We start from the raw sequence: 13,704 nt of genomic DNA, 5'->3' as shown, positions 1-13,704 counted from the left end.
CAATAACATTATCTATGTCCCTTTTACGCACTGGAATTTGTGTTACAAGTTACTTTCGGGTGCGGCGGTTAATAAACCAGTTTTATAGTTTGGTTTTTTCCCCCCCTTATATCTATCAGATGTACATTAGAAAGGAAAAACAAAAAAGATGATGATGAAGAAAAGGTGATTAATTCTTGATGATCATGGGGGTGGGGGGGGGCTCTTCAGGGCTTGGGGCTTTATCATGATTTGATATTATGAACCCTCTTTTTCTGTTACATTTATAGACAACAATACAGCATTATCGGCTTTTATATTTTTCCGTCGTTTTCAACAATTTTTTTTTTTTTTTTTTTTTGGCCATCGTCGATTTCCTGTGTTCACAATGTTTTTAAATTCCTTTAGTATATGAAAACTAACTCAGCCCTTTACTAACTCATTAAGTTTAGATTGCTTAAAGAAGAAAAAAAAAAGCGCACAACGTGGAGAAAACACACACACAAAATAAAATAACCAACAAAAACACTCTTTCTAACCAACCAAAAACACTTCGTGATAATCATCAGTACAGGGGTGTTTGTGGGACCCCAAAAAATCCCCTGAAACTTTTACGGACTTACTACCGGCATTTTGGAGTTTCGAGAAGGGGGGGGGGGAGAAATGAAAAATTACAATTATGAAGTATTGAATGACCTAATTATAAAAGTTCAATGAATTACTTTTTTTGCAAAATTAAGAACCATAAATTTTCAAACATATAAATTACTACATTTTATGCAAATATTTTAAATTACCTGAATTAATTCTTTTAAAAAAAATTATCTAATTTCTGCTGCTTTTTTTTTATTTTCTGATGTTTGTGGGCTTGTCTTTCTTTTGTGGTGAACTTCATAATTGCAGGAAGGTTGACTTTTATTTTCCTCATTTACAGTTGAAGAAATTTCCTCGAGAACAGCACATGCAGAGGTAGAAGCAGTTTGCTTTTCTGCTAATGTAGAAGGTTTTTCAGAGACTTTTATAGGTGACTCATCTGAAATACATGTTTTTAAGTCCTCTTGATATGTTTTCCAACTTCTGTTCATATTCAGTAAGAGATCTTTGTGAATTGGATCAGTCATTGGATTTTTTGAGCCATATTTTTCACATGAGGTTTCTTTAGAAGCCATTAAATCATATTTAATAGTCTGCACTGCATCTAGGGAATCAATCTTAAGAGAGGTTCTATAGTCAGTGACAAGTGTATCCATTAAGTTGAATGCACTTTCCACTAATGGGCCATGGAAGCAGCTAAGGCAGGCTTTGACCAATTTAGCCAATGTAGGATACTTATAATCATTTGTGAAATCATCTTTTAAATTAAAAACTTTAGACCAATATTTATCAATTGTACACTTGACTTGATTTCCACTTTCATCAGATGTGTAGAGCATTTCTTTGGTGATATCAATATCACTCTGGTATAACCTTATTTCAGCTTCTACTTTTGACTTTTCATTATGACTAAAAATATGGGACATAAAAGATGATAATTTTTCAAAAGCTAATATTGTACTGGTTTTACCTCTTAGCTCTGGATCTAATGCTGTAAAACTAATTAGATATGAATTTTTAAGGGGTAATTTCTGTTTCATATGCTGAAATTTCAAAGTGAAATTCTCTTGCGTACATAAATAAAAAAATATTTCAATAAGCGAAACGAAAAATTTACACGTGCATCAATAAATGAAACGAAAATTTTACACAGCGGAGAAAAAAAAGTTGCGAAGCGATCAATGACAAATAGCTAATACGGCGAAAAATCCCCCTTCTCTACTTATTGGCGCCACGCCCGGAGAGATAAGACCTTTGAACCCAGAGTCACGTTATCGCACATCTGGTCGAACGAAGTCTCTCCCTTTTTTTTCTGCCGCGCCTACTTGCCGAAAAGAATCCAGAAGAGAATGTCCGAGAACCGGGGGAATGAGTCATAACTCGCAATAAGGAAAGAACAAAAAAGAAGTTTTTTCCCCCTTTTCACGCATTATCACTGCCTTTGGAGAAAGAAAGGAAAAGTTTTCACCGCACACACTGACCTTGCGTTTTCTGCTTTCAAAGCAAACAAAATTACCCAGATCAAAATAAATTATTCATTATTATTCTTACTTCCTTTTGAACGACGATCCCCGGAATTTCCGGGTATCAAAGTTCAAAATCCCCGGAATTCCGGGGTTTCCCCGGAGCACAAACACCCCTGTCAGTAGCAAAAGGATAAATCATCTTAATGAACTTCAGAAGGAACAAGGAATAAAAGATGTAAACAGAAATCCATTTTGGAATGCATATTTCGGAAAGAAGTATGCTCTTCGTCTGAAATAAATGTTTGTTTTAATATTGTAAACACAATACTAGTTGCAAAGACGTAAATGCTTCATACAAGGAAATGACTTTTATTTCACATCTATGAATGATAACCAAATCAAAAGAATATAAATGGAATATACAGCTTTCTCCTAGCCAGTAGTAGTGCAGAAGTAATAAACAAGAGTAGAACTAGCAACTAATTGCTATTGGGCATTTATTTGAGAAAAGTGCTATAAATAGGGAACAAAATACTCTAATAAACTACTCTAATAATACTCTAATGAACTCTAGAGAACTAAACTCTAGTTTGTGAAACGTATATCCCTTTTTACTTTCTGGTATACGAAGTACACAATGTATTGTAATCCATGCAAGAGTTGTTTCAAGGACCGAAACTCGATCTCATTTCAATATTTGCATCATATTCCAAGATACTAAACTTTTTGCGGACGATAGGACTAAACTCTGTATCGCTAAAGATTCCAATTTCAACACTGAGAAGTTCTCTTAACACCTAAAGTTAATAGCAGAATGGTTTATACAGTGAAAGATCCAAATATTAATACATGCCAAGCAGTATTCTTCTCTTGTTAACAGAACCTTTCAACCAACCTAAAGTTTTTCGGAAAAATATTCAATGGTATAACAATATCATTTATCTTGAAATAACACTTAACAAGCACCTTACTTTCAAAAAGCATATCCAAAAGTAATAATAATAATAATAATTCAAAAACTACAAAGGAACGAAGGCAAAACTTTATCCAATTCTTAAGTTCAAACCTAAATTCTCAAGGGAAAACAAATCTTCTCATCTATAAAACAACGCTGCGGCCGTTAATCTTATATGCATCCCCCCATACGGGCAACTGCTGCAACACTAGAAGATGATTAAATGTAACAGTTCGGCAAACCAGTAACATGCCATAATTTGTGCGGAACAATGATATTCGAAAAGACCTTGATCTTTCAACAGTTAAAAGCTTTTATAAGCAATTGTCCAGTTCTTAAAAAAATTTGACAAAAGTGATAATATCACTATTAACGAACTTCAAGAGTTGAAGAACAACTCCAAACTGTCGGAGAACCGCAGAAGATCTCGTCATTTTTTCTGAGACTAAAGTATTTCCAACAGCTTCAGCATAACAATTTGATTCTTAAACGAATTTTACCTATAAAACCGCTCTCCAGTCTCATAAATAAATTTTATAATTATAAAGCACACTTAAAGAATTTTTTTATGCACAATCACTTCATTACTATGCTATTAATCCATCTACTGAAATGTCCGGAGGAAAGAACTTAAAAGAGTGCAAGTAGACGCTTAAACTCCCACAAATCAACAAGAATTGTGCTAACACGAGGAGGTCTGAAACATAAAGCCTCTTTCCATGCCTGCGTGCGCCCTGCGCATTTTGCCCTCTTTCCCTTCATTTGTGGTTATCCGGGACACTTTGATGTCTGCTCTTTTACCGATAGTTTGCGGGGAGCTCCCGAGCGACGTCCACAAGCTGAGAGTGGTCTTACAATTAGTCAGATGGTAGATTTACGACCATATTCGTAAAAGCAACGAGCCATGGGGTTTAAATCAGGAAAACACATTTTTGGAATTATGTCAGTCTGTCTGTGAACACGATAACTCAAAAACGCTTTGAACAAGATAGATGAAATTCAATACATTGTCTTTGTAATGAATTTGCAGATTTTGAATAGACAAAATCCACTAAGGGGGAAGTTGTCCAAATGAATATGATAACTAAAAAATGCACACAAGACAGAACAGATAAAATTCAGTGCATAAGTTTAACATCCAAGATACAGATCTGCATCAAATCTGGAATTAAATCCATCCAGGTATTGATCATCTGCTTGGAGTTCACCATAATAGGGACGAAAGCATTGAAGTAGGAGATGATTATTTTTTCATTAAGCAATAATCCAGTTTCGAATTTAAAAAATAGTACAATCCAAAAATAAAGCTAAAATCAACCTCGGGACAGCAACAGGTAAAATCGCGGTTAACAAGAGAAATCCGAAAATGTGCATATCATCCTTTTGTGGAGAAAACTCGTCGGAAAATGATATGGTAAAGGTTTTTGTAACAAACGATTTTTCGATGATTCCACATTTTTTCCTTATTAGAATGAGAGAAAAAACGCAATCTTTACGTAGGTTGAAACATCTACAATTCGAAACTAGATACAGACAGACATTCATACATTTTGTGTTCATCGCAGTTTTCACTAATCATTAAGAAAAATGACAAGCCAATTTAACAGTTCAAGAAGAATCCGCCCAACTACAGTTATGATTTCAAGAAGTACTGAATAAGTTGGAAAGTGCTGATCCATATATCGGATGATTAGAAAATAAATAATATCTGAAATTGCAATTAATTTATACAATAAAGTAAAAATTTAATATGAATGTGTCAGATTTTTTGCTTTCTTCATTTACTTTTCAAAATCCAAGGCTTACACTAAAAGAAAATCGCAACTTGGAAGTCTGAACTTTTTTACTTTCTCGCATAAGAAGTATATAAGGATAACGTAATAATAAAAATATTCAAATCTTCCTGGATTCAAAAGGCTCACTTTTGGCATTATGCCTGCCTGTGAACACAAACTTAAAAACGCTACTGAGCTAGAAGAATTAAATTTGGAACATATATGGACTATAAACCAAATTTGTAGATTTCTATCAAATTTTGAACGAAATCCTTGTGTCAGTTTGCTAGAGTTCAAATAAAACCGATAATTACAAAACGGAAAAAACAAGACAGATAGATAAATGCACAGGTTTATCATCTAAAATATATATTCTTACCAAAATTAGAACCATATCCGTCACGAGGTTCACCAACTATCCGTTTGCATGCATGTAAAAGCAATGACTTAAATAAATGAAATTTGGAATGTAATTACTATTAGACGTAGCTCTATGGCAAGTTTTGATTTCAGGCATTGGAAAAACGGTGTCCAAAATAAATAATGAATTTTTTTATGCTTGTATATTAACTGCATGCCAGCGGTTAACCGTGAAAAAAACCGGCGAAGATTGTAAGCTAGATTCATACCAAATATCGACATTTCGTAACCATTGTTTGTGAATTTCTTCCTAATTAAATATAAGAATGGCCGAAACATATTTTTAATTAATAGTTTTCTTGATGAGTCATAATGTCCATGATATCCATCTGCAAATCGAAAGGAAATTTTCTTTCTTAACTAGACGATTAGGACTAGATGTCACGTCCTTCCAGTTTTGACTTGGCAAGAATCCAAATAAGAATTGGTCCTTCAATAATCATAAAATTATTTTTGCACAATTTAAAAATTCTAAAAATAAAAAATAAATCGTCAGCAGGAAATTTTCAATTACTCGGCTCTGATAAATTGGCGTTTGACCGTTAACTCGTACGAGAAAAACAATTAGTGAGAGTGAAAAGAACGAACCGCACACTATATAAAGAAAAAACAAAATGTTTATAATAAATACCAATGTGTTGATTTCTCTTTACTTATTATTATAACAGATTCGTCTGATATCCCATAACGCTAACCTATTTAGCCGCCTTTTCCTCAATCAAGGAATCAATTTTTTTCAACATTATTTTTGTTATTCGTTTTGATGTTTACTTTATGCAATCCAATAAGATATAAAGCAGAGGAGAAAAATAAAATTTATAAAATCAGTACCATATTTTCGAAGTATATTTATATATCTAAGAAATCGTTCTTTTTCCTAACGAGAAAACATTTTCTTTTCCTAGAAATATTTCGGGATTTTTAAACAGAAATTCGTGATTTTTTCGTTACTAGTGACCAAAATCGAAATAAATAAATGATTTTTTCGTGTCAAAGGCAATCTTGCATATGTATTAGTAGTATAGGTATGTATACACGAACCGAAAATATTATAATGAATGAAATAATTTAATAGATGATTAAGGGATTAAAAAAAAACAGCTCCCCCCCCCTGAACAAATGTAAAACATAACGAAAAAACGAGTACAGCAATAACATTTGCATTAATAAAACCCACAGAACTGCAAATAAGCTAGTAAAAACTTGTGAGTTCATTATTTTTTTTAAAAAAATTTCTATATGAAAAGGGGTTAATTATTTATATGTTTAATATCAGTCATAGTGAATTTTTAAGTATTCTCAAATATTTAAATATGTTTTTAATATAAACATTAACTTCAACAAAATACTGCATGAAAGAACATTTATAATCTAGTTAATTTTTAAACTTCTAAACAATTACAGCTAACTGTATCTCAAAATTTTTACACAATTTTATACAAAAAAAAAAAAAAAAAAAAAAAAAAGCCAAATTAATTTTTAAGTTTTGCAAAAAATATTTTGCGATTTTCAGAAAACAAGAACAACACCTACAAAAAATATCTCAGAATTCACAATGGACTAACACCAAGGCCCACAATAAAATTTAGAAAGTAGTTGAGAAAATTTCGTTACAATAAATTTCAATGTTTGCAGATTCACATAAATAATGCTCAAAGATTTGATACGCAACTGAAATCCTTTGATTACATGAAGAAAAAAAAAGCTGAAAATTAGACTATTATAGTAATTTATATTACCAGTAAAATATTACCAAGGTTCGGGGGGGGGGGGGGAAATGACTTGATAACAGCATTTAATTCAAGGTGAATGGAAATGTTTTGAAAACTTTATTTTATGTAAAGATATACAATTTATATAGATGATATTGAAACATTTATGTTTAAAATATATGTTGATAAAGAAGAAAAAAACAAAAATCAATTCTGTATTACATTAAAAATATTAAAGCTCATTAAATACTTAACTCGCAGGGAAACATGGTTGTCATTAAAATTCATTTTCAATTGTTCCAAAATTAAAAGCTCAAAATAAATTGATAAATTATTATTTTTATTGAATTTAGGATAATAATATAAAAAATTAATTTTAAAAAACCAGAAATTATGTTACTGATACATTAGACTTATCAACCCTCATTAATTATGAACAATCTATTAGGTTGTTTGAATATATTTTGAAATCATATAGTTGATAATAGTTTAGTTCCTTTACAATTATTTTCTTACATTTTCTAGAAATATAGAGATTAACTAAGTTTCTATTTCAATTCTACACTGACAACGACTAGATGCCACAACAAAGGAGCTACACCCAAACCCACAAGTTTTTTAATGTATATATTTTAAGTTATATACTACTGTCAATGTTTAATACAAAATTATATTAATGCAGTCAATGAATTTCCTTTAGACATTGTGATTGAATGTATAAAAGTGGAACAGCCTCAATGGAATGTACTTTTTATCAGGGCAACAATTCGCAAGGAATGCTTTTACTTCTCTGTAAAAATATGAACAAAAAATATTTTAAATGATTTAATCATGAATATCAAAAATTGAGATAAAGTAGATGAAAAAATAGCAAGCAGTCTAACACATCACTATGCTAATACGAGACATATAACAATTTTATGTAATGAAAAGGTGAGAAAGAAAAACAAAAACCAATTAATGATTTTCTTCATTTTTCTTGCCCCTATGTTTACAGAAAGTATAGAAATTAACTAATCTCTTTCCTAAAAACTAACTTTTTAAAATAAATCCTAAAAAAAAAAAAGATAACGTTTGAATAAAAAATTGATACACAATCATTTCACTTAATACAATTTTAATTAATAAGGTAATCAAATGAAAGTTCTGTTTTCAATTAAAATAACCAAAACTTTATTTTCCAGAAACTAAATAAATTTTTGTAAAAAAAAAAAAATCCTTAAAAAGATATAAAATAATTTTATTCCATTAATTTCCATATAATATTCTTTTGTGAATTTTTTTTCTTCGAAACAAAATTTTCTCTCAGTCATATATTTTAATGCAAACTATTAACAATCGGATAATTAAGTTCTTCAAAATTAGTTCTATACATAAAATCTAAAAAAATAAAATAAAAAAAAATAAGATGAATGAATGCATTGAGATAAAACAGCTTCTTCTATACAGGTTTTCTGTTTATGAAAGAAAATGACAAAAATATAGAATTGCAGAATAATAATGATATATTAAATTTTGTAATCGCTTTTATAACAAATAGTTATTTTGTAACAATTATGTTTATTTAAAAATTATTATTAATCTAAAATGATAACAAAAAATAAAACTTTAGACTTAAATATTAACATTGCTCAGAAAATTCAGCACAATTTATCCAGCTAACTTTTGCAAAACTATTAGTAATTAAAATCTCCTATTGCAAATATAAGAAAATATGACAGATAATTTTTTAAAACAACCAACTTATTTGTAATTTCTTAGAAATTCCATGTTAATTGTAATCTGCTAAAGATAGTTGAACTATTTCAAAGTAATTAGTAGATTCTTCATCATACATCTTGATGAAATTAAAGATGTTAAACTAACCAAAAAAGAATTTATCTAAAAACTAGAATTATTTTAACAACTTGGTAAGATTATAAAACAAAAATATCATTGCTTACAAGTCTTAACCATTTGACATACAATTTGATAAATTTTATTTATCACTCTGTATTTTCACATAAAATGAAAAAAAAAAAAAATTAGAAAATAATATTTTATTACAAAATATTTTATAAAAAGTAGTGAAAATTAACAGTAAACAAATTCTGCAAGAGTTTTTATATCATATGAAATCTAAACTAATTACACATATTTGCATGTATTTTAAAGGAAGTCTTTAATTTTTGAGGACTTTCGAAAAAATTTAAATTTAATATACGCAAAATAAAATGTCACAGTAACTAAAAGATATACATTAAAATATACAGAACATTAAAAAACAAATTTAAATATGATTTAAACAAATTATGCCACATTTATTTATATTTTTATCAAGAATTATATTTTAAATAACTAGATAAAGCAAAATGTTTAAATCCTTCATACACTCAAAACAGCATATAAGAAAATCATGAGTTTATACAGTAATCAGATAAGATACTTTTAGTTGATTTATTTAGGGGTATGGATCATTGCACAAAGTTTACAGGAATATAAAACAAATGAAAATAGATATTACTGGTGGTCTTTACTTCCAAGATTTTTCATACGCATTTGAGGTAAAATGTTTAGCATTAATTCAACTAGGGAAAATTCATCAGAGAAATCTTGGAAAGAAAAAGAATTAATATATAGCAATTTAATAATAAAAAAATAATAAACAAGATCATAAAATTACAACTTAAATAACCTTTCTAAACTAATTTTGTCAAGATATTTCAAATTCATTCACTAATTATTTAAATATATAATCTTTAACCAACAGATGCAGTGGTGCTCTATGGGAAATTATCGAAAGATGCATGCTCTGCACGTCGCGACTCCACCCACGCTTGAAAATAAAAATATCTCTCCGAAAAAAAACGACAAAGACAATTTTTTTACAATGAAAATGAAAATGAAAAAAATAATTACAACAATCATAGCAAAATTCAACACTTACAATGGATGTTATTGATTCAACAATTTTCATCCAAATAGAAATATAAAAGTAAATCGATGATCATTAACATCTGAAAATTACCGATGTTAGAAATAAACATACAATCGGAAACAACAATGACAATTTCAATTGCCGTTCACGTATGAAATATCCGTTTCTGGATCAAACACTTATAAAAGTTCAATCGTGCAATAAATATTTATGAGCACGCCGCATGAAGGAGAAAAAAAAACAACAAACATAGACCGCTAGTCTTAGCATCAGATTTGGATATAACCTACACTAAATATTAGATATAAGAATTTTGAAAACAGAATCGCATAGATTTGACACTTCACTTTTTAATAAATTTTACAAACAAAAACATTAATCAAGCGTTAAATAAAAGATAATACATAGAAAACTAAATATTACCTGCGCCCACTCCCAAATGAGCTGCTTCGAGATCCGTTCGGTATCGCAGGGTGCGGTGACTTGACACCGTTGCCACCTCGATTGAAAGAAACTCTTCACTACTTTCGGTTTTGGAATTTATTCGGAGTCTCACATGATTCAAGATGCAAGTTCATATTGCTTGCAGCTATGAAACCGATTTATTTAACGATTTTAATGATAATAAAAATGTCAATTAGCAAAATTTGAAACTGTAAACTGTCCTCGAGTTCTCTGAAGGTGATATTACAAGCGCCATCTTGTGAGGAACAGTAAAAATAATAGATATAAATGCCTTACTTTTTCTGAGTCTCGATGAGTTTTCAAATTAAATGAATGATAATTACACAGTTCGAATATTGCGAGAGATCTCATCTTTCCAACATTACTGAAGGCAGTAGAAATGTTATTTTAGGTATTGCAAAGAATGGGTATGTTGGGTTTCTAATCGGCACTGCCATTGGCATTGGAATTATTTAGAAATCAAGGGGAAAATATTTTAATAGCAAACATAAAGAGCCTGTCAGTTTTGTATGAAAAGTCTTTCAGCCAGAAAGTTTTAGAAATGAGTTTAGCTTTTCTGTACGGATTGGCCTAAGGTAGCATGGAGCCCATTTCTTTAGACAGAATCTTAATTAATCGCCCTGGTTTCCAGTAAACTTGTATCACATCGATTTTTTTTTTTCTTTCCTTCCCTTCTTTTCTCATTTTCAATTTGAAATAAATTTTAAAAAATAAAATGTTCGGATTTGAGAAAGGAAAATATTGCGAATTGAAAATTTCTTCGATATATTTCTTTTTCTTATTTTTTAAAAATGAAGACAGATTTTTTATTTCTTTATATTTAGTGTAATCTATCTATACGAAAAGGAAACTTTTTCTTTTGGTAATACGAAAATAAATTTCAATAGAAAAATTTAGAAGTTTACTCTAATCAAGATCCAAGCATAAACCATAAAAAACGACTGCATGCATTAACTTCACTTAAATTTGTTTGAAGTTATTATTTTTGCATTCTGAGAACTGACCCTTTACAGCACCCTCAGATACAATTGCTTCAGTTTTTAAAAGAAATATTGGTAATATTATTGACATTTGCCTTTTGTCCATCTAGAATTTAAGATTATTACTTTAAATAACTTTTTATAATAACAATTTGATGCAGCTCCACGTAGCCTCACAGCCCATAAAAAAAGCGTTTTCAACTCTCAGGTTCAGCTCAGAATTATTCGAAAAATAAATAAATGTGGGTGAGATATGAGCTAAAGCGATAAATAAATGTCCAAACGACTATAAATGGTGTTATTGGCGTTCCAGAGTTGAATATGGTACACTTTCTTCTACTTTTAGTTATGGCTTTACGATTAGGCAAATTAGAAAGGCATTTAAGGCTACAAGCAAGTCATTTAAAAATGACTTCTTAGCCTAATTGTGACATAAATAAATTTGTTAAAAGAATAAAGTCCCTGAATTATAAAATATTAGGAACCTGACAAAATTATGCTTGATATTATGAATTATGAAAATTATCACTTTTTATTTTTTGTTTGCAAAATCGACGAATTTTTCAGAAAAGAGTGTCGGTTTTGCCATTGAAGCCAATTTTCACGATGTAAAAAAATCCTTATTACAAATTTAAAAAGTTTAGAGAAAAAAATTAAAAAGTAATTTCAGTCTTAAGCACTTCAAAGCGATGTAAACAAATCCTTTGAAAAAAAATAATGATGGAAAAAAAAAAAAAAGAGCATTGGAGATATGTGATTTAAAATTTAATCTCAATTAACCAAATTTTCGATTTCCATAATGATTATATCTCAAAAAATCCAGATAATTGATGTTATACCAATGCTAGAGCAATGAAATCTCGATTAAATAAACGTATTAAGACCATAATCATCTGTTTTATTGAGTTTCCATAGAATTAATTAATAAACTCAGAATTCAAAACGGATCAAGAAACAATATTGCGCAAGAAATATTTATCCGAGATTATTTGTAATATGAAAAATTAGAATAAGAACTAGAATATAAAAAAATGGGACTTGAAGATTGCCACATTTGAAAGCCTGTCTTTATTAAATGTCTTCAGTTTCCTCAGATATATATATACATATATATTTTACAGGTTCTATTAAACTTCCGAATATTTCATGTTTTCAGACGAGCACAATAAAAATCGTGGCATATTTACACTTTTATACATATTTATTTAACTTGACTTATTCCAAATATCAAAAATGAAACTTTGTTACCGATTTTTCTTTTATTTCTGCTGGATTAGAATTTTGAAATTTTGCACATTTTCGTGTTCTCGGCGATAATGTAATATTTTAATATCGCCCAAACTTGATTATAAATTATTCGATTTACTGAATTATAGTTTAATTGGAGATTTAATTGATTGGGAGGCTTCTCTTGGATGTGAATTAGAAAAAAAGGGGATTACAAAATTCTGTACTGTTTATAACAATTAATTCTAAATTAAATTCGAAAATAAGAGCGTAGCTAATTTTTTCAATTATACTCGTTAGTGCAAAAATAAAGTTGTTAAAGAATTTTTTATTTAAGGTGTACATACACACTTAAAACTTCGAAAATCGTTCAAAATATCGAATATTTTTTTTTTTTATTGTTTTAAAATGTTCTCTGGTTCTTTAGCTTTCAAACGATACCAAGATGTTGTCAATATTCGGAATATTTCTCGAGTTATAATTATTTTTCTTCAGATAGTTTCACTAAAAACTATTGTTCCGGCTTTTTTTAAACTCATTTTGTGAAGAATGATATTTTTCCACTATGTTGCTTCATTCAAACAATCATAACCCAACAAGAACCAAATATAATTATTTATATATCAAAATAATCTGTATGAAACAATGGATGTTTTGTGCCTCAATCAAAGTTATGTTTAAATAAATAAATTTTTAATTGCTATTTAAAAGTTAAAATTACAGAAAAAATCTCGCTTTTTCTATTTATTGTTGATGAAAAAATGGTTTAAAAAAACTATATATTTTTATAACTTGATTGAGGCAGACAACATGAAGACTAATATCAGGCATCATTTCCCACTAGAATTGTGTGTCTGTACAAATGAGAATTTAAGATATCGTGTTTCAAAAAATATGCTAATTAGCTCATTAAATATTATTTAATTAATAATTAGTTTAATATAGTTTTTTCTCACTGAAATTAGTTTAAACATATATTTATGACCTTCTGTGAAAAAACTGGATTTTTAAAGTTAAAATTTTTAAAAAATAATCTTCTAGTGTGTAATATTTGATTAATGCAAATTAATTCCAGAAATGTTAATTATAATTTTTTTTGAGATTCCATTCATAAATATCTCTCATTGATAAAAATATCGAAGCTAAAGGCGTACAGACATTTTGAAATGGTGCCAAGCATCCAGACAAGAAATCTTTCTTTAGGAAGTAAAAAT

General features: G+C 29.1%; 1 protein-coding gene across 1 annotated transcript in view; it reads right to left on the bottom strand.

Moving 5' to 3' along the window:
• LOC129976327 (protein hu-li tai shao-like) overlaps positions 1-10,368 on the bottom strand; it is a 63,375-nt gene extending 53,007 nt beyond the window's left edge. Inside the window, exon 1 of the mRNA XM_056089835.1 lies at positions 10,242-10,368. The gene's annotated coding sequence lies outside the window, so the exon portion shown is untranslated. The remainder of the gene's footprint in view (positions 1-10,241) is intronic.
• Positions 10,369-13,704: the final 3,336 nt, after the last annotated feature.

This window comes from Argiope bruennichi, chromosome 7 (genome assembly GCF_947563725.1).
Source record: "Argiope bruennichi chromosome 7, qqArgBrue1.1, whole genome shotgun sequence".
NCBI classification, from domain to species: domain Eukaryota; kingdom Metazoa; phylum Arthropoda; class Arachnida; order Araneae; family Araneidae; genus Argiope; species Argiope bruennichi.
This window is presented reverse-complemented; position numbering and strand designations above follow the sequence as displayed.